The sequence below is a fragment of the Strix aluco genome, chromosome 4 (assembly GCF_031877795.1).
Source record: "Strix aluco isolate bStrAlu1 chromosome 4, bStrAlu1.hap1, whole genome shotgun sequence".
Classification (NCBI taxonomy): Eukaryota; Metazoa; Chordata; class Aves; order Strigiformes; family Strigidae; genus Strix; species Strix aluco.
The window spans coordinates 118,872,759-118,896,603 of NC_133934.1; the positions used below are offsets into that span (position 1 = coordinate 118,872,759).

The window sequence follows — 23,845 nt, forward strand, 5'->3', positions numbered from 1 at the left end:
TGAGCAGCAAATTCCTTTACTTTCTAAATCCATCGAGTCACATCAAACTTTTAACACTTCAAATTGTGAAAATTAAAGTTCAAGGAAAATGTAATCAAATTTTGAGTTGTGTTGTGATGCCAGAAGCTTGAAATAGCCTTGAATATTTCCTCCCTTCTTCTTCCTCTGGCAATATTGTGGAGACAGAAGGAAGGAATGGATGGGTTCAGAATAACACTGTAGGAGAGGTGGTACAGGCAAAATAGGTGTAACTGTATTCAGAATTGGTTTTATATTTACCTATAAACTTGGAACATAATCCCAAGCAATATTTTGGGAGCCAGTGTAGTCACTGTCATATAACAGGAAAGATCTATTTCATTTTTTATATAAAAATCTCTTTAGACTCATTTTTAATCTATAAACCTAACCCCTTAGACAGTCTGACCTAAAAACATACATCTTTTAGTTCCAGGTGTTGTAATTCTTGCTGACAGACTGATTCTAAAGATCCACTCTGTAGGCCAGTGCTTCTTAATTTCATTTAATTGAATGACCGTAAGGATGTTTTTAGGGAAAAAACCCACAGACCATCTCTACAGTGTTCCCACAATTGTCTTCATTTACAAGCAACTAAAAATTAGGCTAAAGTTTGAATGTTCATTTATTACAAAATGAAAGAAAATCTGTTTGCTTGGAAGTATGGGGAGTATGTGTTGTTTCTTTCTAATTTCACAGACCAATGTATTAAACTCTACCAGTGATGCATGGAACACAGTTTGAGAAACACAACACAAAAGAACTATTGGAGATACTGTATTGGATTCAGATTGTATGATATCTTGGTTCCTAGGGATGGCTGCTTCATGTATTAATGTGTTGGAAATAACCATGCTTGATCGTTTGACTGATATCCCTGATGCATCTGCTAAAAAGTGAGCAGAGCTGATTGTACCAGATAAGAAGTTTGTTGCTGTTGCATACATGAAATTTGGCTATTAGCTGTCTGTAGCTCAACAGACAACTACAGTCAACACTGGGTAAACTCTGAAGTTTGGCAAGGCTGCCATTGTCAGCTTGGAGGACAGAGGGAGAGAGTTTTATAGGAACCATGTGAGGGAGTGCACAGATTTATTTCTCTCTTGCCATCCTGGCCAATGGTCTGAGGAAAGAAAGGCTCTTCATTGAAAAATGAACTTAAGAAGTGGTGATACAGTACCAGTGTAAAACCAAGGACTCAACACAAACTCTATACCTTTCTGAATCCACAGACCTTTAAAATTTAAAGTCATATGACAATATACCAAGAAAAGCATTTGATGGAGAAGAAACTCCTATGTTGAGCCTAGAAAAGCTTTTGTGTTGACATAATAACCTTTCCCTCTTGGAAGAAAATACCAACTCAGATATCTTCCATGGCACTCTTGTATTACTGGTTTTCTTTTATGCTCATTCAAAAACTGATTAGCTTTACAATTTCCCTTTCCTTGCTTAGGAAATAGATATCTGGAATTGTCATCCTCAGCTTTTCTGTTTCAGTCTTGTTAATTAATCTCAATCCATTTTATTTTCTAGAAATACTGGTAATGCACTAAATATGCATATTATTAGAACCGATTTAAAATCCTTGGGACAGCTGTTTCAGAACATATTTCCTTGAAAATAATTTTCAACCTGAAAAGCAGGATTAATTAGCTTTGCAATGACCTACATATATTGTTGAAAGTGCCTGATTGCTATCAGCCATTCAAGGAAAAAGCTAAGTAAATTGCACTTAGTTGATCTCATACAGGGGGCATGGAAAAAGAGAGCACATTATTTACAGGGGGAAAGAAATAACATGCTAGAGACATCAAACAATCTATTGACATCATCTGGCAACTCATTTGAATTTATACTCAAGGAAAAATGTATTAGAACCTGAGGGTCAAGGCAACAGCAGAAAATAAGATCATTGTCATTATTATGAACATCAGTAACTGTTGACAGTCTCTGTCTGATGATGATTTTACTGATGCCTGTCTGTCAAAAAATGTAAACACATATTATTAGTCTATCTCTGGTCATGCAGCACCTCTCATTTTTTATCTGGCATTATTTCTGGAGTTTGTAACTTTGCAAGTATTCTGAAATTTAGGCCTTTTTGGTGTATTTTTATGCTATGTTGTACACTGCATAGACACTTGACTGTGTCTGGGGCTCTACAATAATATTTGTAGGGGAACATGAACCAACCCAGTATATGCAACACCTGTCCATTCTCCTACAGCAATGAACGATAATGGTTAAATTGCACAGTGTGGAGATGGCAGGATATATGAGAAGAGGATACATCAAGTCTTTGTGTGGACTGGACTTTGATCTCTTGTGAAGCAACATCCCAGAAAGAAAGCCTAGACAGGGTTACATTAGAAGATTGACTGTCAGGGTAGCCCTCAGAGCTGCTCAGTAACCAGGAGGGATCAAGAAAAATCCATGAAGGAAGGAATCAGCTTCAGGACAAACTGAATGAAAGGGTTTGAAAAGCCTGCATGGAGCAGTGGCCACAGGCAAGCTCCCTGGACAGAGATCCCCTCAGAGTTTTGTCTACATTATATTTCCCTCCTCAACTTTCTCCTCTCCACATTGAAGAGTCTGTCTCCATATGGCAACTTCTCCATCCTCCTAGTAATTTTATTTGCTCTTCTCTGTACCTTCTCTAACTTCACTATGCCCTTCATGAGATTCAGAGTCCAGAACTGTACACAACAGTCAATAACTGACAAACAGTCAACAACAGCAAAAGACACTCAGTGTTATTTGCAGTTCTCCTTCCTGGTGTTGCCTAACATTTTGGGGGTTTTTTTCAGACTTATGCTACACACTGATCTGGTGGTTGCAGAAAATTTTCAGTGATGACTCCACGAACTCCCTCCAGAGTTGTAGCTGCCTGTTCAGCGCTCAGCATCACGTAAACATGCTTTAGACTGCTGTTCTTTTGATGCCTAACCTGATGTTTTCAACACTGATGAGTTGAAAACAGCCACCTCCTGCCTGCCCACGCACTCAGTTTGGTGAGGTCTTTCTGGGGTTCTTCACTACCAGTGGGACATCTGATGATCTGAAAAACGCTGAATATCAGCTGCAAACTTGCCAGTTTCCCTGGCTTTTCCTTCCCCAGGTCACTGATGCAGATGCTGTATAAAACTAGTACCACTCCTTTAGGGACTGTTTTTTCAATAATGATAAATATTAAAAATTAGACCTATTAAGTGGCATGCAAGGTGGGCAATTCTAATGCAGCTAGATCAGAATCTGGACATTTTATTTATTTCTTATTGTATCTAGCATATATACTCTATGTGCAGCAGTGAGAAGTAGTACCATACAGAATAGAAGACCTTTGTCAGCACTGTTAAGACAAAGGCTCATCTACCCAGACCACAGAGCTTTTGCAGTACATCTGCCTTCCTCCCTCATGCAATCTGCATAACTTGTTAGCATCGTCACTTCCAAGACCTGAATTTTTTGTCAGACAACTGGCAGGTACTTACAAAGTGCAGAAGATGGGCTTTGTCTAGGGATTAAATCAGCAATGAGAGTCCAGGTTAGGATGGACTCTGTCACCAAATTCTTTTCACTACTTTATCCTTTAACTCCACTGTACATAAAATGTTGCTAATGCTGCACCTCTTGGGGAAGTCAGAAAGCTTTGCTTTTTAACATTTGCAGAGTTCAGAGCTGAATATAAAAATGGTATTAAGTTACAAAGTAAAATCATAACAGTAAACGTTTCCCTGAGAAGCCAAGTCTAAACCAGATCCAAAATATGTCATCTCCCTTGAGCTCTGTGTTACATCTGTGATACCAAATACAAAAAACTTGGTAAAGCCTCTCTGAGTAACTAAGAGGCAAGCTGACAAAGCCAAGGCCAAAGAAGATACAAAAAATATCCAGCCAAATATGCAGTCTGCTTGCAATAGCACAGAGAGTAGAGGTACTAAACGCCTTAAGACTGTTTTTTTCAACTGTTATAGGCACCCAGTTTGGGAAATGACTTGAAAAAGCTAGGTGCTTGGCCCATCAGGGTGTCAGAGCTTCTGTTCCAGCTGTATCTGCCTCCTTTATGACCAAAGTGAACTTTGCCTTCCTGAAAAAGGAGAGGGGAGTTGCCAAGAGTCACTCTGAAGCACCAGGCCCAGAGCTGTGTCTGAAATGTATCAGAATTCGGATTTTTCACTAAACACCATTAACCGGTTGGGATTCAGAGCGGCAAACTTGTTTCTACAGGTAAGTGAAAGGAGCAGCCAGCTTTTGTACACCAGCGCAGTTGCAGGAGGAACTAGATTCTGGACTATAGCCGATTGATCCCATTTCAAAACCGGTGTGGGGTGGGTGGGGGAAGTAATAATTATAAGAACAGCTATATTTTTAGGAAGATTGAACACAGGCAATGAAGCAAATAAGGGCTGGCAGCAATTTAAGCAAGCTGTGATCTCCCTATTCTTGCAGACTAGATTTGCAGATAAAGAAAAGCTTTTAATCAATGGCAGTATAAAACTTCCTCCTACTCAGTTTGTTACAGTCTCGTAAAAACAACATCTCAGTCAGGTAGAACTCCTCTTGTCTTGGGGTAGAAGGATGCCCCAGGACAAGCTTTATTCCAACCCCATTTTCTGCATTAATAATTTAGAGGACTTGCAAAAGATCTTAAAAGTTGACTCAGGAAAGCTAAGTGTTTCTGTAGAATGTGTTAAATTTCGTAATAAGATGAGAGACAAGGAGAAACTGCAACTCTGTGTGGTAGAATGAAGGCTAACAATGTTGTTCATTTGGAAATGTCCTAGAGGGCATGCTATAATATAAATTGGTTTATGGTATTAATAAAGTGAGAATTCAAAGGATGATTGTTGGCAGAGGAGAACTTAACCTGGCCCAAAACTTTGAAATTACCAAAAGTAATAGAAGCAGTACTGAAAAATTACAAGATATGTGAGCATAACACAGAGACAATCAAACTGCTTCAGTAAACAAAATATGAAGCCAGTTGGAAGGAACTTGCTCTCCTGAGGGTTGTTTCCATGTGGAGGAGCTCATTTTACATCAGGTTGTCAGCATAAAATGGCTCAATGTCATAAGTGCCTGAAGATACAGTGCTAGGCCAGAAAATGCAATGGTGACTGTCAAGCAGTGTATCAAACTCAGGGTACAAACCCTGTCAAAGCAGAGGACAAGGAGGCAAGCAAAGGAGGGGGAAAAGGTTTAATCCTGAGGGGAAGGTACACATTCGAATACATAAAAATTAAAAGCCAGTGTTTAGACACTATCAGTGGGCACTCTTTAAAATGGATCTAGACACATCAGCTGCAGCAATGAGTTTATATCTACAACCCTGGCAAATACCCTACTAGGTGGAGGGCTCTCTGCTTCCCCCTGTGAATACATCAATGGTCTGAAGTCCAAGGCAAAGTCTGTTAGGCAGTAAGCACCCCAAAGAACTAAAAGTTAATATCTATTATTTTATAAGCACAAAGGCATGTTTTTCACATGCAGAACTAGCCAAGCTGCTTGTTGATTAACAGTGGGAACCAGGCTGGTGTGTAAGGGCTGAGCTGAGCTGGTACTAGATCTATTAATATTGACCATAATATTTAGGTGACGGCTATATGTGCCCACTGGAAGAGATTGTTACAAGCTACCTCAGCTAGATACCAGGAGAAGCTCTCTAGATAGGGAAACAAATTGACTCAGGTGGGAAACAGAAATTTAAGGAAAAATGTTCATTTAAATCAAGCAGTATAGAAGAAAGCAAAGAACAAGTCAAATCCTGGGAGTTACATGAAGTATCGCTGGCATATACTGAATGAAATCTTTGCCTTTGTGGAAAAATGTGGAGGAAAGGAGGGGGTGAAGGACAGGAACACCATCAGTATTTAACCCACTATCAAACACTCCAAACTTGGCAACATCCAGAACACCAAAAATTCTATATAGCCATCAAAATTTTTGCTAGTGTGTGTATTGAACAACAGAACACATACAGAACAGCCACGTTGATCACTGAGAGTTGTACTGCTGTTGATGATAAAGAAATGGATGATTTGATAAAGGAACATAAAAAGAAGAGTTTTTATAGACTCTTTCAGTTAGTGGCATACTTTGGTTACTGTATTTTCTATGCTATACTTACCCTACTTCTTTAAGTTCATTATTTCCTGAACTAATGTTTTGATCCAGACTCACGTGTTTAATTAGTGTGTGCCCTGTAAATCTGTTTATTTCTTTGCTAATTTTGTTTGCTTGTTTTTGAACTTATATGGACATTTGCTTCTACAACATTATCTGCCAATTAGTTGTATAATGTAAATATTTAAGTGGAAGGTACTTTCAAAAACTACTTATTTCCATTGCTTTGAAACTTCTTTGTCTCCATGCTCCTATATAGAAGGAAAGGCTCAGCAGTTTTCATACTTATTACTTCAGTGCTCATGTTTTTATAGATTTTCCTTTCCAAGCTGAAAAGTCCTTTTTTGTTGTTCTTTCTTTGTGTAAAAGTTGTTCCAAACATATGGTTATTCTTGCTCTTCTCTATACATTTCCTAGCTCTACTTTATCTATATTAGTTCTAGTTCTACTGTATGGAATGACCACATCTACACACTGTATTCAAAATATGCAGCATTCAAAGCAGCATATTGATATCTTGTCTTCTCTCAGCAATTCTTCAAAGCAGTTCCTTTATCATGGAAGCCAATGCCAAGATTTCATATTACTTTCCTCCTATGCCTTCACCTTACTTAAGAGTTCCTGTTGGATCTTGATCATTTGTAAACCAGAGAAATTCTCTGACAGATTGCCTCTTCACAACTTCCAAAAATGCCACAATTTTTTTCAAGTTGCTCCTCCGTCTTTCGTTTTTTTGGGTTTTTTTTTTTGGCCAGCTTTATTGTTTGCTCTTTCTTTGATAGAGTTTATGCCCTTTTCTCTTTCCCCCAGCTGGATATGACTTCCACCTTTTTGGGAGGGTGTCTTTTTAAGAGCTACTTTACTCTTTCATTTGGCTGCTTCACGAAGCTGGATCCTTTTCTTTTTGTAGTTGGGTTTTCACTGAATGATTCTGTTTAATTAGCACTGTTCATTAACTGTGATCTTCTGATGTGGTGGTTTTAAACATTGTCTGTGCAAGCTATAAAAAATATGTCCTTCTAGCTGCTCCTTTTTAGCTTCCTTTTAACTAGTTTTCTCATGGTAGTGTAGTTATATTTTTAAAATGAAAATGCTATTGTGCTGCATTTTCCTTTCCTATAACCCAGTTCAACATACTTATATGAGAGCATATCACAGTCATTTTGCAGTGTCCTTTCCATATTTTTTTTTTAAATGCAGATAAAAACTAATTAGCTGTAAAAAGAATGACTTCAGGAAGAACACTTTTTTCAAAAACAAACTCCCATCTGGGTAAAGACAAAGCCTACCTTTGTAGGAGGTAGGTTTTTCAGTATGGGACATAAAGATACAGTTGCTGCTCTGTGCTCTCATTCTTTTACTTTGGGTTGTCCTTAAGAAAAAAACCCTGGCTCTAGTTGCCTTAAAAAAGTATAAAGATGCATAAAGGATTGAAAGGCAGATGATGACTAAAGAGAACCACTGCTGCCCCTAGACAGTAGCTAGTGAGCAGGAAGAGCCATGGTGCACTGGTGGCTCTGACATGTTAGTCAGGAACCCAGGTGAAATGATCGATTTAAGTTATCTCAGTTGAAATGATCGAAATAGCCAAATGTAATTGTTTTGACTTGGAATAGGGGAGTTAGCTATGTTTACCTAAAACAAATCACCTGTACTTTCTATTTGATTGCTGTAAAGGAGTACAACTAGATATCTCGCATCCCTGCAATCTTTTCTGGACAATCCTTTTTCTTCCAACCTTCCCTTTAATTTGCAGTTTAATGGTACTAAAATAAAATGATGTGGCATACTCCCTGTCCTGATATGACACTTGTCACATAACATTATGTACTGAATTTTTGCTAAGATCTCCCTATTTTACAGCCCAAAATAAACCCTCAGTGTGCTATGAGTACATATTGTCCATCACTCATCTTTTCTTCTTGAGTCCTGATTTTGCTGTATTGGAAAACATTGGCAACAAAGTCCATAATAAATGGAAATAATGTCTGAGTGAAAACTGCAAGAGCACAACTTTTTCACAATTTATATCATATACTCATTGTACATTGTTTCTCCATATAAAATGTTTCCTGACAATCTATGACATCAGGGCCAAAACTAACTTGTTTTATGGCAGCAACTGAAGCATATAATTAAAATTAAAATCAGAAGGCTTGCAGGGACTGTCTGTTTGGAAGGAAAAATAGACCAAGAGGTATTTGAAGATCTCTGCAAATCCATACTATGCACATCTGTGATGAAGTAAACGCAGCAAGGAGCTTTTGCTAGTGACCTAAATAGGATCAGATATGAAGGATCTGGATCTTAATGTTCTTGGTACTTGGAAACATAAGCAGGGGAAAGACTTAGTCTATAACGCATACAATTTGAATGCTATTTAAAATATAGAATTGAAGTTATAGAATTCACTGGAAATTCAAGATTTTTTAAAAATCCCTCTTAATTATTTACATTATCCAATTATTACACTTAAAACTTTATCTATGATTAGTTAACAACTTTCTGTGATAACTTTCAGTTACTCATTTCATACAGTCAAAAGAATGCTACATATACTAAAGTCAGTTATGACAAGCATGTTAGCTAAGTAGGATGTAAAAAGCTTAAAGGTGATATCCCTCAGAACTTTCATGTCTAAGGAGCAGAATCAGCAAAACTTTCAAGATTACCAAATTAAACATTATGATCAGTGTGAATGACATGGACAATTCTTGACAAACTTCAATTTTTATTACATGTTCTCTCGTGCAGTGGCTATAGTAGAGGGTCAGACAAAAAGATAACCACTCTTTGCACTGTACTACAGAATGATTTGCACAGTGTCATTGTATTGTCTTCTCCACAGACTCCTTCCCACATGGGGATTAAAGAGAACTTAGATGCCCAAGTGCAAACCAAAACCCCTCTTTTTTACTAAAAAAAAAATCTGATGTTTGCCTAAGCTTTACAATTCATGCAGCATATAGGATTGTACCTGCAAACATACTGAATACCTTGGCACTATACTTGAACTTTCTAGATCTCAGGCTTTGGCAGAGAAACCAGAGCAGAAGTCCTCCAAAAGTTCAGTCCAAATAGCATAATCAGAACATGCCTGATATGCTCACTAGTTCCATTTCTTCAGCAAATGCAGTTCTGGCTGCTACTTTCTTGTAAGATTGAGAGAAGCATCCTTCAATATTACTCTTCTGAATATTTATTCAGGTGGGAAAGCTAGAAGGAAGAAGGAATAGGAAAGAATATGAAGAATGATCAAATGTGCAAATACAGGATGGGTTAATAAGCCAGGTAGCAATTGTGTAGAATAAGAGCTAAGGGTGGTTTTGGATAACATCTGCCAGAGAAAAGACTGATGTGATCAAAGTGATTAGCTGTTGCATTTACTTCCTTGTTTACGACAAAATCACTCTGCTTGGATAGCAGCTGGTGGAATAGGACCTGAAGTCTTATCTCTGAGAACAATTTAATGGGCAGTATTCATGTTAAACAAATGTGTAGTTCACAAGACTAACCAGCAGAGAGCAACACTATTTAAATTTGAGCTGAGCATGATATCTTGACAAACTAATTATTTCATTACTGTGCATAAAACTGTATAATGCAGTATGGCAAATGTAAGGCTCTGTTACATTAGTCACAGCCACTCACTGCCAATGCATTCCAATGTAATGTCTAACCCAGAAAAACATGTATGCAAATCATCTGAATACTTGCTTTTAATTTGCATGATGTTGAGGGGTTCTTCTAAGGTTATGATGTATGGCAAACTTGTAAAATTAAACACAGATGTACTTTTATTTCACACACAAAATTTAACTGCAAAGCTTTAACAAGGAATTTGCACAATGCAATGATTTCCTCTAGCCACCTGAAGTGGTCAGCTGGTTGAGAATGAACTCAGCTTGCACAAGGTATATTGGGCAAATAAAGCCCATCTATTTTTTTCTGCAAATTTTTCTATATCTATTGGTGGAAAAAGTTTACCATCTCCTTTACACGGCAGCCCCTGAAATTTCTCAGTCTGGAATTACTCCAGCCACTCTCTTGGTGCAGCCACTGGACAACAGCTATGAAAACTGTCTGCACATTTTAGGCTGAGGGCATGGTGAGGTGACCTGCTCAGCCCAGTCACCCTGAGAGATGCAGCAGAAATCTCCCCTTCAGTGAAGCTGGCAGTCTAGGCAATGACTTTTCTTGCCCTTTTCCACTTCCTAAAGATGTAGGGACCAGCTTAAAATCAAGTCTTTAAGCTGTACCAAGAAGGGCAAGGTAACTAGCTTTCCCAGATGGTGGGAGACTGGCATCATGCCTATCCCAGCCCACAGGGTTATACTGGAAGATGATGTGTCTGCCAAGGATCATTAACATTTCCTAATGCTGCCAGTGAGCAGAACGTCTCTGCCATTCTCTGCTATTCTCTGCCATTCTCTGCCTGGGTGTACACGGCAGACATTATATAGAGAGCTGTCTTGGAACAGTTTTCAAATTTATAGTAAGAGATATCATAAGATGGCAGTGAATTCCCTGGTAAATGTGAAATAGGTTCTGAAGGGAGAAATCCTGGACTGTCCAAGTCATATAATACCTCTAAAGTACTTTTCCCATCTCCGTTATTTTTCCACCGAGCCTCAAACAAAAGGTTACAAAAAAGAACAGTCTATCCCTTTCAATTTCTTTAGGATGAAATTAGAAATTTTGTCTTTGATCAGGTTCCAGAAAACAACAAAACATAGGGAAAAAATGTTTAACCCACATTGTAGTGCTCTGTATACTTAGAAAGTTAACTGGCTTATTGAGCATCTTACAGTAACATAGTACATACATTATGATGAAGTAGAGGTAGGCAACAAACTTTCCATGAATATCTTTCTGGTTGGCCAACTGAAATTATTTGGTCTCTTTCCAAGCAGTTTCACCCACAAAGTATTCTTGTAGTCTGTCTTGCAAAAAGGGATATTCACTGTAAATTTTGATTAACTATTACTAAATATTTCCAGAAAGTGAATTTGAAATTAACACAGAGACTTCACAGCAGCAGTCTGATCCAAGAAATTTGTGCTCAGCTAGTCAGGGAAAAGGAACTGTAGCACGTGTCAAAATATTGGACCAGTTACAAATTATCAGAGTTCAAAACAAATAGTGTACAGAAGATGCAGAGGTCAAGCACAAGTCATTTTGGTTTGTTAGTCCGATTAATTTCCCAAATCATCTGAAAGAGTATGGAGATCTTTACAACACAAAAACATGGAAATGTCACTGAGTAAATTACTTGCTTCAAAAGATCCTCCAAACTTGCCTGTACTCTTGAAGTCACAGGTATGCATCACAGTGGAGAGGATGTAATATCAAGATTTAAAGCAAGAATATGGGAATTTCAGTTCTTAGAGCTATCAAGAAGTGTAACAGCACTGAAAGGAGGTAAAGAGGTACTAATTACTCTGTGTCTTTGTGGTCCTTTCCTAGTCTGCTTGTCCTGGCATGTTTGAACACTGAAAGCCGACTGAACACAGGTAGTTTCCTCTCCGATCTAAGGTGTAGCAGATGATGCTTGTGGTACAAAGGGTGAGTAATAATGTCTTGAACAATTTCATTTATCAAATGGTTTCAAATGCAGCACCTAACTAAAGTCTCATATAACACCAGGAGCCAATCCTACCTTGTGTATGCGTGGTATAGAATACCATTAAACCAGCTTCCTCTTATAGCATCTTAATGTGACATATGTTAAGTCATTCACTTCACTTGGACAATATAGTCAGTACACTTCCATCATTACTAAATGCCACTGGCATTTATGTCACAGGTGTCCATGGGGCTGGATACTCATGGGGAAGATGACAAAGCTCCAACTAGAAACTCAAGACAGAAGGAGATATTCCTCAAGGAGAACAGGTGTGAGGGAACCCTCAGAAAGGAAGGTTTTCTTGCAAGAGACACTATGGATCCCATCTGAATTGGCAGGATTAGGTAAAATAGCTAAAAGAATGAGATTTCATGGGTAGAGGGGCTGTATAAGAGGTGAAAGACCCCTTTGTCCTCTGGGAAGATTACTCAGTCCCATCATATCCCTTGTTCTTGCTGGCATTCTGGCCAGACAGATTTGTTCTTCCCAGTACCAAGAAGGACTAAGGATAATGCAAAGTGAAATGCATCTTTTCCATCTCATACAATATCTCCTCTTATGCTTTATCTTCTTATTTTTTATAAGAGTATTATTTAAAGTAAAGAAGCACACACAAGACAGGCTGGGGATTCACTTCTGTTCCACATGGTGAAGTGCACTTAGCACTCCCTCCTACTTGTGCCTGAGCACAGTCCTGCCCCGGCTTGCTTGATAGCTCTGTGATGTATCTGCTTATAAGGTACAAATTGCTACAAGATCCAGCAGTCTAGAGTGCATTTATTCCACCAGCACCTCTAGGGCTATAGATACATTAGGTTTGCATGACAGCATACAGGATGAAGGTGTAACCTCTCCAGCATTACAGCCTAAAGACTCCAAATATGTTTTGTGATAACATTGACTACTAACCTGCATCACTGTGGATTTCTCCTATAACATTCAGCACAGTTGAATAGATACATGCCCTCAACGGGTGCAGATGTGAGCTGAGATGAACTGTGTGTATGAAAGAGTGCATGTAGTACCAGGACATAAGAATGGGCTCCTCTGCTCCCACCATTTCACACTACATTTTATTTCCCCTTATTTATTTCAGTTATTTGCTGTGCCAGCATGACTGCAAAGCCTTAGAACATATGCATGTCTGTATCTTAGCAATGCTATAGTATCAGCAGTTTTCACTAGAGGTGTATGCTGGCCCTTCTGCTCTCAGTAAATGGCTGGCAATTTACAAGAATTGTGATACTTCTGGTTTTCATACATTAACCTGTTATTGACTGGTCCTTTTCATGGTTTTTGACACCATCCAGATCTCCAGAACCACATTTGAGGAAGATATTCTGGTCCCATCAGACACATACAAGGTGACCATAGATCATCCCTCCCTGGGGAATCTGGCAAAACCTTGACTCAGGCAATCACTGCCTTCTCAGCAGCCCAGGTCAGCTGTGTCTGGAGAGCTGGCCTAGTGGCTGAGGATGACAGTTCATCATGGGTGACCTCTTCTTCGCAAGTTTACAATCCAGCCTGCTATATCATCTATCTATCTATCTATCTATCTATCTATCTATCTTTCTGCAACTGATGCCTTTCCTGGATGCTAGCTGGGATGAACTGGGGGTCAACTGCGATGAACTGGGGTATCTAGATGCAGAGCTGGACAGAAGGACTGCTGTAGTATTTTTCTTTCCAGGAGAAGGCATGGACATATCTTCTTTGAACACCTCAATAAACACTGCTAATTACCTCTCAATCCTAACCTGCCTACAGAACTTCTGGACTTTTTCTGGTTAAGGTTTTGAGTCTCCATTTGAAAGCCACCAGTACCTTAAACAGAAGAGCCAACAACACCTAAAATTAGATGTATGAGGAAGACTATAATAGTAGGACAAGTATACAGCAATACTATCAAGAATACTCTCCCAGTCTCCATCAAGTTGCAGCCCAGGAGCTTTCTGATCCTGATAGAGCATCATTGTATAGCAGTAAATAGATTATTCTCCCATGAACTTGTCTAGAAGGCTTGCAGATGCATTTTCATGACTTGAGGAAGGCTCATCTGTACTTGGCCTTTTCTTATCACCACTGCTGATCATGAGAAGAAGACATACTTAAGCATAATCACATCTTCCTTGTCAGCACATTTCCAAGTTCTAATATTTCTAAGTTCTAGGTGAGTGAATTCTTTGGGAAATTTTCCCAGTTACACGTTAGAGATCATTTTTGAGCTGTGAGCTTTGATTTGGGAAAATCAATAGGTAAGTATCCATCATATGAACACACATCTAGCAAGTTAATGACCCTTGCATGCAGAAGAGATGCTAGACACCAAATAAATCCATAGGAGGATTAGAGGGCTAGTCTTCCAGAACCATGACTGTTTCAATCTACAGAATGAAAGAATCAATTTAAAAAGTGTTCTTAATAATTGAACTAACCCCTCTTTTGGAGATGGCTTTAAGAAATATGAAAGAGTTATGAAAGCTTTCTTTGGAAGATGGCGTAATCTTCAAAATCATCCCAGTGAGTACATTTCAAGTTATTTTAACAGAGCTGCTAATTCATCATGTATATTTTATGGAAAGATATTCCTCTTTTCTTAGATCTGTTGGGCTGTAAGCTAGTCATGGTATGTTGTGTCTTTACCTGTATTCTTTGACTGGATGCCTCAGAATAAAATATATTATCCTTCTTGTGTGCCAAGTTCTTGAATGACAGGGACAAAAATACAGTTTGGAAGCTGCTTATTGTTACATTATGCAGTCGCTTTTGAAATAGTTAAAACCCAAAAACTCCAAGTTAGGTAAGTTAGAATACCATTTGCTGAACATAAATTTCTAGATGTCTGCCCACAAGGGAAAGAGAACTCACTTTATGTATTTGTTGAACAGAAAATGTGGCATTGCAAAGCCTATGAATTACATAGTGTTCTCCCTGAAAAATAGAATTGCATAATATGTTGTTTTACTACTGCACGTAGTAAAAAATCATTCTTAGGTCTCAAAGCCAGAAAAAACAACACATGAAAGGACAAACTGACTACAAGTTCACTGCTTTGGATATAAAAAGGTATCTGGCATGATGAAGTCTTTTTTAGTCCATGTGTTTTTCATTTGAATTGGTTCATGTAAGGTTCTTTCAAGAGGAGGAAAAAAATGGGATAAATCTCCTTAGGAATAGAACTGTGCAAGCTTGGGAAACTTGCTGGGCAAGCCAGCTTCTTTTGTCCACCAAATTCTAGGGGCACAAGAGCCTAATGAGAGCTTAATTAAAATTGATGTGAAAAAATTAAACACTTTAAAGTATTGTTTTGGAGCTTGCAAAGCTCATGCCAGTGAAAGTCAATCATTTTGTGGCTTTGGAATTTAGTTCAATTAATATTTTTTTAGTTTCATCTGCAGGCCTCTCTTGCTATCTCATCTCTTCATCTGAAAAGAAACAAACTAGGAAAAAATGCTGTTAGGAAAGAGCCCATCTGTCTATTTTCCTCAGTTTCCCTGAGTTCAGGGGAGTGAATATTTAAGTATTCATGTCAGAGTTCAGATGCTCTTCCCCTTTCAGGACATTTTTCTACATTGTCTTTTGCAGACAAGCATGAAATCATTCTGTTTGAGCTCTGAGCATATGTGCATTCATTCTACGCATCCTTGGATGGAGCACGCTGCTGAGCACAAATTGATATTTTCTGTCTTTCAGCAGGGGCTTTAGTTTGGGCTCTGCACTGTAAATGCAGTAACATGGCTTCCAGTTCAGTGCTGTCATACATCCAACTGGCTCAAGTGTTGGGCAGAGAAACTTGTATTCTGCCTGCAAAAGACTATGTAGACATACTCTGATACTCATTCACACTGGGCTTGATCTGATGCCTGCTGGAATCAATGATAGTCTTTATACTTCAATAGGTTTTGCAATAATGTTTTTTCAATGCCTTGCATGAAGTATTTATCACTCAGAACTTCTAGGGACTTCAGTGGGCCTCAGGATGCTCAGTATCTAGAAGTGTTAGCTTTTGCCATTTCAGTTCAGATATCCTTTTCACACAGAAATCAACACTCTTGTTGCAAGCAAATTTCCATTTTGGTGACAGACTTAGGGAGCATGAGCATCATTCATCATGTAAGTGATTCTGTTGGCACCTCTGCTTGGAGAACTTTGAACTCTAGTAAGTTCAGGGACGCAGTCAGCGCTTGTTTTGTTGGTAGCGCTGCCTGATTATAGAGCTTACTGTACACCAGTGCAAATAAGGGCTGGGAATCAGTGGTGTTACATCAACCTGATAAATGTGAATAGTCAGGCTTTATAAGGATAATGGTTGCTTGAAAGAGAAATGGCATCAGAAGTTAATGTATTTTTTAATAGAACAGTTTTCTTTAGCCCCTTAGAAGTAACACTCTCCATAGGTACTCTAACAAGGTTTCAATGACAGGCAATTAATTCTCTGTTTATTTTTACATCAAACATATTTACTCAAGCTAGAACAGAAAAGTTTAGTCTATCAGCAATGATTTTTGGGGGTTGTTGATTTTTTCCATTTGGCAAAAGAAACTAAAATAAACAGGTTTTTGTTTTTTTTTTTTTAAAAAGGCTTCTGGGTTTGGGAGGGAAAAACCCACTTCCTGAAGTGGTTAATCTTGAAAACAGAATTTCGGGACCCTTCTGTTATAACTTTGTATTACGAACCAAGTAGAAAAACAAAACAATCTGAGTGGTGAAGCAACATGATCAGCTGGTTTTTTGCTAAATTAAGCTTTTCTATGAGCTAGGCCAACGGATATCAGCTATCTCTGGACATGAACATATTTGTGTCTCAAGAGAATATTATGGGTATTTTGGTGAAAAAGTCAAGACTCTAGACAGCACAACAGAAACTATTTCTTACATATCGTTCCCAGGGAAACCAAACTGAAAGCAGAGCTTTCCAAAGAGGAAGCAGCCATCACAAAACACTGACCAGCTGTAGGTGGATATGCTTCACAGAAATACCACTTCTGGAGTTTTTCTTCTTTTTATTTTTTTTAAACAGTGAATAGATCTTTCAATCCCATTGCTCCTGCAGGTGAGTTCAACTGAATAATAAAGAACCTGTTTTTGCAGCCACATCAATTTTACATTTATATGAAGTCCGCTGCAGTCAGTTCAGTAAAGACAAAATTCTGTCCCTGGGACTGAGAGGCATGATGGCACTGAACACAAAGCCCAACCACGAGAATTGGTCCAACTGAGTTTTTGCAATGAAGACATTTCTTCAAGTCAATGGCAACAAAGCAATCAAGTTCAAACACTGTAAATCCATGTATAAATTTGTTTTGTAATAATCATCCCCACATCTGTACTAAAGCTTGCTTCTTATACTCTATGCACTCTTATCTGTGATATTTTCTTTTAGTACTCTCATCACTATGATGAACTTTTAAAGCCAAGTTATGGCACTATTAGAGTCAACCCAGAATCTTTTGATCAAATAATCAAATTAAATATCAAAAGGCAATTAAAAATCAAAAGATTTCAGTCTACTTTCACTTTTCAGTTGAGCATGATGAAAGCATTATTATTATTTTATTTCCTCCTACTTTCTTGGGTCCTGCCATGTGGCTCGGGTGATACAGATGCACAATTATTGAAGCAGGTTTAACTTAGATCAAAGCATGATGGAATTCAAAATTTTACTACTCTCTCTGAATTTCAAAGATACTGTTCCATAGTTTTTTCTGACCCATCGCCTTAAAGCATAGCAAATTCTCAGTTTACACAACACTTCTTGCATCTCCAAAGACATTGAACACTTCACAAAGAATTGCTATTGCACTTATATTTTTCATACCCTGTAAATTCTTTTCTTCATTTTCAATTAAATGTTCTTATCAAGAGGCAAATAGATCTTCTTCCTTACATTCTAAAAAAAGCAGGATCCTGTGCCCAGAGTATTTATGATTGAGAGGGACAGGTTGCACCAGTTGCACCTGGAGGAACTGCAATAAAGAAGAACAGAAGAGTGTCCTTAAGAGCTCAGACATGTTGTGGGAGGGATGAATATGTATTCCTCAGTGTGACTAGCCAACTCTGCTGGCCCCAAAGAAATCAACTGGCCCCATAAGCTCTCAGAATTGTTAGGCTGACAAGAAAGTATTTGCGTCAGCTGATCTGAAGCCCACAGTGTACAGGCCTGCATTAGAAGGCTGAGCTCCCTTAGCCTGCCCTTCACACATAGAGCAAACAGAAAGAAATTGATTCCTTCAGAGGAATTCAAAGCAGGATGTGTTCTGAACCACTGTTTGCAAAGGCATTTTTGTCTCTCTGATGATTTTAGGAGGAGTCAAGGAAACCTCCTAACTTGGACACTTACTAGTAAGATATTAGGCAATGTGAATACTACAGCGGTACAAGGGCAGGGTAGCTCCATTGCTTCTTTGAGGGTTCAGCCCATTTTTTCCATTGCACTTCCACAATCTTTACAGCAAGAGCTGTGGCCTCTCCACACTCTTCACATTTCCCAAAATCCAGACAGCCATCTGCAGAGCAGTGGAGAGTTCAGACGCCAAGGGAGTACAGGGAAAACAAACAAAAAAAAAAAAAAAAAAAGAAGAAGAAAAAAGCATGGAGAGGCAAGTTGTGACATTAATGTGTGTGTGTGTCTGCCATGATGGTTTAAATATGGTTTAGTGTTGATATGTCTGTAGGAAGGAAAGCACAAAATAATTTTGAAAAGGCATAACAGCAATAAGGTGATTGTAAGGGAATGTAATCAAAGAGATGTGAGGCTGTGAGTGCTGATACAACACAGTGGAAAGGGGAAGGAAGTCAGAGACATGGGAACATGCTGGCTAATGTAGGATCTTAGAAGCTGGAGCCAAGAATTTGTCTACATAAAAAGTACATTGGGAGTCCAAGGATGTCCTCTCCTCCAGTAGACAAAAGCCAGATGCAGTGGGTCTTGCTACGCAGCTTTGTGTCACTATTACATGTTGGTTTCATTAGTTCTGTTTTCATCAAGTGTTATTAACTCATCATCACCACAGGCTGTCTTTTTGTCATGTAAAGCTTTGTACTCTGAGCAAAAAGTCATTCATTGCTCATAGTTTCCCCCAAGCAGAAGAGCGATACCTTTGTGGCAGGAAGGACAGTCATGATACCTAAATTGCTGGAGCACACAGAGGCAGTGTGGCAGATCCTGCCAGTGAGCTGGTGCCTTTGTGGAGGAAAACAGAGCAACAACTCCATGCTAATCCTGTTATACCCCTAAGATGCATAAGTGTATATAGACAAAAATGTCTTCATTGTCAAAAACCGCTAGGGTTTGGGACCCAGATAAAAAGACAGCCCATCGGAACCTTAGTTTCATTTAAAGTGAAAAGTCTGTTTCATCCTTAGTTTTTGAACAAAGTTATGACCAGGATTTTTTCACCACTGGATGCTGGGTTTAGTGTCAGCTACTTAACTATCTAAATATTTGATATGTGACACCAAATTGCAAGGGCTGTCCTTCACAACAGATTCTTTAGCTTTCCCAAGACAGGTAACTGTCATTTTGGGTGAGTGTATGTTTAGATGTACATTAGAGATGGATTTCACCAAATTAGTTAGGTGCCAGTCTTCACACAAATATTTACAAATAAGGTATTTGTTACCTGTGATGGGGGAGAAACACAGCTGATACGTTTCTAGACAAATTCCCTGGCTATCTCTTTCTGGTGCTTTTGTTTCTTGCCTTCATTATTATGCAATGCTATTCATTACTAAGACCCTAATGAGGAAATCACCCTTCCATACTTCAGATGGCTCTGTGCTTTGGTTTGACTTGCAGCAGATTAATCCTGTCTCTTGCATTGAGTCTTGTTGCCTATGACTCCCCTGAAAAAGAAGGCATTTTCTCTTTGTGAATAAATTTTGCTGCTCTGGGATATTATTTAGCTTTGTGAAGTCACTGTGCAAACTGCCAGCACTCAGAGAGAATGCTCTCCAGGTTTCTTTTGTAATCTGCTCTGTATCAAACACAGGCACCTTCTAGGAAGCTCATCTGCACCCTGGGAAAGATGTGCAATCCCTACCTGCTCAGTTTCTTCTCAATTTCACAGAAAGGCAAGGCAGAGTCTTCTGCTGGTTGTAATTTCTCCCTTCTTGCCTTGCTGCCACCTGAGATTATCATTAGGCTAAGCAGAGTAGTGAAGGTGGCTTTTTTCCCCTGAGTCACAGAAGTGTAGCACTGGTTCACCCTCAGAAGATGTACGGCATGAGTGTGATGTCCCCATTCCAGCAAGTCAGCCACAAAACATGTGTTCAGCACATGACCACATTAGCTGTTTTGCTCTGTCATGCACAGAAGGGTCTCTCACACCAGCTGGATGGGTGGCGCAGCAGATAATGGCAGCTGCAACCTGAGAGAGAAGTGCCTGGCTCCACCTCAGGCATGAAGCCAGACACAGAGCCTGACACAGTGCCATGCTCATGGTTAGTCCCAGAATGCTTTGCTCCCATTAAAAAAATCTCTATCCCTTTCTTGAAGCCCATTTATTTTAGGGAATATTTGTTATGCTGGTGCAACTGGAGGGCACGTTGTGCTGGTGTAAACAAGCCCAGGGGAGGTGTCATGCCGTGTTCCCACTATGCCCTCTTTGTTCTGCTCCCTTCTCATCTCAGTGACAGCTGTGTCCTGGGCAAAGCTTGTCATTTATTTGTAAAAGTGTGGTATTTTTAGCCTGATTTCCTATTATGAGCACTGTGAGATCATGTCCTCCATGTGACCATAAGTGTTTGTGGAGAGGAGAGCCATTGTATATGTATCCAATAGCCCCGCACCCTTCCCTGTAATTTTTTACCCTGTTTATCAGTCTCAACCAAATGTGTCAGAAGGTTGAAGAGTTCTGAAATGTAAAATGTCTGGTATGTTGTCTGAGAAAAAGGTGCTGTTAAAAGGAAAGCACTAACCATGGTAATAACAGCACACCAAATACTAGACATCAGAAAATTTGCAGGGTTTCTCTTCCCTTTCCCCTCCATCCATGACAGACAAATGTATAGGAAACCAAACTTCGGTCCTGCTGCTTGTTGAATTACTTTTTTTCTGTAAGGCTCAGTGTAAACAATGGTTATCTCACTGAATGCTCCTTCCAGTCTCACTTCAGTATATAGACAATACTGACAGACAAAAACTGACTCCTGCGAGCTGTGTAATGACCAGGATGCCACCATTTTATATGTCTTCTGCTCTCAGTTTGCCAAAGCTTGAAAACTATGAAGGCTCAAGGCTTATACCCTTGCATATATTTTGGGTTTGCTTTTTATAGTGTTTATCTTGCTGTATCTGCACCCCCTGCTGTGCGTGGTAGCAGAGCTATGAACTGAGAGCAGTTTCATCTGTAGATCTCCATATATATCAGGTCACCTGGCCATACTCGGGAAACCTGACTTTCACTGACTGCTACTTTTTGTCTTTGCTATTTAGAAAATATTAGTAAGAAAGGGCATCTATCAGACCACATGGTCATCACTGACACATGCTAAATAGATAATACACCAAAGAAACAATAATGTTAATAATGAGTAACAGGGCAATTCAGAAGTAAATTGGGGCTTCTACCCCATTCAGTCTGAAGTCTTAACCTGACACTGCTTCTTCTCCAGTCTATTAAGAAGTTGTACCCTACTAAATGCCTAAATTTCAGTAAACTAAGAGTGACCTGGAAGTTAAATTAAATATCCCACTGTCATATAAGAAATGGCCTTGTTGCACACTGTAAATTCTGAGAAATTCCTTTAATGCCTGTAGAAAATATGCTTAGGTTTCACCCTACGAAAAACCCAAAAAACAGAGTGAAAGGCAATGGGCAACTTGATCCCCTTGTAAACTTTTGTAACTTTCTAACCCATGCTTGTGTTACAAAACTAAATTGACCTTGAATGCAAATTTTAAAAGCATTGTTAAGACATTTCCATTTTTTTCTCCTTGTCCTTACTTTGAAGTTAACTTTAGGTTTGATTAACTCAAATAATTATTTGCTAATAGCTACTGGCAATAGCAATGCAACAGTCATGAATTTCCATCTTGATCCACTGTACTGTATTGAAAATACTGAAAAGGTGATACCTTTGTATTATGCTAGGATTCTTCAGACAGGCTATGAAGTTTGTGAAAGATTCTCAGTGAATACTGGTTTTATTTCTCGGTACAACTTTGGAAGATACTAGTTACACAACTTTTCAGAGCAACAGCATCCCAGCAGCACAAATTAACTTGGTCTCAGTACCATGCTACTCTGATTTTACAGCTTTTGGATCAGAGCTCTGGCATATGGATCAGCACTGGTAGTGACCTGAACCACAGACAGAGTAAGGTGATGCTTTTCTGCAAAAGATTGTTGCCCAATAAAGAATGGAGATCTTTGCTCACCACCGTTGGGAGAAAGGGGAAAAGCTGGCTATTAAAATGGTGTTTCCTTACTGCCTGACAGTAATGTGGACTCTGGAATTAAGAGAGGTAGGGAAAAATGCATTTCATGGATCATGAGTAGATCTGGTTTTGAAGCACCAACTTCAGCTGAGAAGATAATGAGCTGTCGAAAAGCCTCCTCTTGCTGTACTGAAGTAGACCTGCTAGGGAAAATATCCTAATACCATCTCACTTTCAGACGTCTGAATGTTCTTCCTGAAGCCTTTTCTGTTTTCTTCAGACATGTGCAGCTTTACTTTATTCAATACAAATAGGGTAGTGTATAGTGCACCTCCTGTAAAGGTCCATGGAGAGACTTAAAAGAAGTTGGGGTTGGCAAACAGCCCTTGTCCATACTGCATTGTTTGAAATGCTTACTCAACTTCCCATCTTTGACATTGTTTTCAAACATACAAGCATTTTTTAATGAAAGGAGTAAACTGAAATGTCAAATCCTTTAGATTTTCCTTTATGCTGGATAAGCACAACTGAAAGAGACAATAGCTCTAAAAAGTTGCATAGATCTGTTACAGAGAAAGACTTCTTTATAAGGAAAGTTAGAGAACGTGGAGAATGGTAAAAAAGTGAAGAGTAACAGTATCAAATTTGTAGATGAGATGAGAGCATGAAAGAGGGAATATTAGTTAAGTAGAAAAGACCAAAAATGTGTGGAGGTTTTATTACTGTGCAATATCATTAGAATGAGTCACAATTGAGCAATTTTGCCTTAGAGGAGTTCCTTTGATTCTTGGTAAGAAACTGGGAGGTTCTGGAACTGAAGAAAATCAAGAATTAGTAATGAAAATACCAAACATTTAAAATTTCAAATTTAGGTGATTATTCCAAACATTCTGAATCTTGTAGCATTGTAGTTCTATGTTAGATTTCATACTAACATGTAGAGGTGGACAGTCTGTCCCAAGACCTCTTTGAGGTCCCCAAAGACAAACCTCCAAGATGCCCTGACAGGTGTAGTTAGAAATATAGTGGAGAGTTAACACTGTGCCAGCAAGTAGCACCAACAGGGCCATGAGAAAGTTACTGCTGAATCGCATGATCTACACAAGTGTGGTATGCCCACCAACACCCAGGCCTGCAACATTCATTTGTCATCTTTCCAGGAAAATGTTTCCAACACTTTAAAGTTTCCTGCACTTATTGGAGATTTTGTTTTTTGTGGCATTTATGTCCATTTACATAACTTCTGTAAATCTGTTGCTAATTGTTGTATTTTCTTCTTTATTCCATTTGTCCGATGCCCTTTGAGTGGTTTTAATAAAATCACATATTATGACTAACGTTCACTGTGACCCATCAGAGAGTCCTTTTATGTCTCAAATAAAGAAGGTCTGCCAACCAGAGCCCAAGCCTTTATTCCTTACACACCCAAGTCTCCCATCCCACTCATTGACACATTGGGATTCCTTCAGGATGGGGCAAGGTAATGCTCACATTGTGCAGGCTGGGAAGGCATTGCATCCCCATGGTAGTCAAATTTCTCACACTGCTGGGACAATAGCAAAGCACTGAGACTCACTCTTCAAGATCTGCAAAGGAAATGCACTCAGAACACAGCAGCTAGACAGTATTTGTGCATTCTAAATAAATACCCATGTTTACACTGATGTAAGAAATGTATGAGAGAGGGAAAA

At 38.9% G+C, this 23,845-nt stretch overlaps 1 long non-coding RNA gene across 3 annotated transcripts in view; it reads right to left on the reverse strand.

Annotated features, from left to right (window-relative positions):
- The window catches only part of LOC141923607 (uncharacterized), a 183,888-nt gene that overhangs the window by 39,201 nt on the left and 120,842 nt on the right, over positions 1–23,845 (reverse strand). For 2 of the 3 annotated variants that reach the window (XR_012623338.1, XR_012623339.1), the window contains one exon: positions 8,081–9,360. The exons of the other annotated variant lie outside the window; for it this stretch is intronic. This is a non-coding gene — a long non-coding RNA (uncharacterized LOC141923607). Of the gene's footprint in view, positions 1–8,080; positions 9,361–23,845 lie in introns of those variants that run through there. 3 annotated transcript variants of the gene reach the window in all.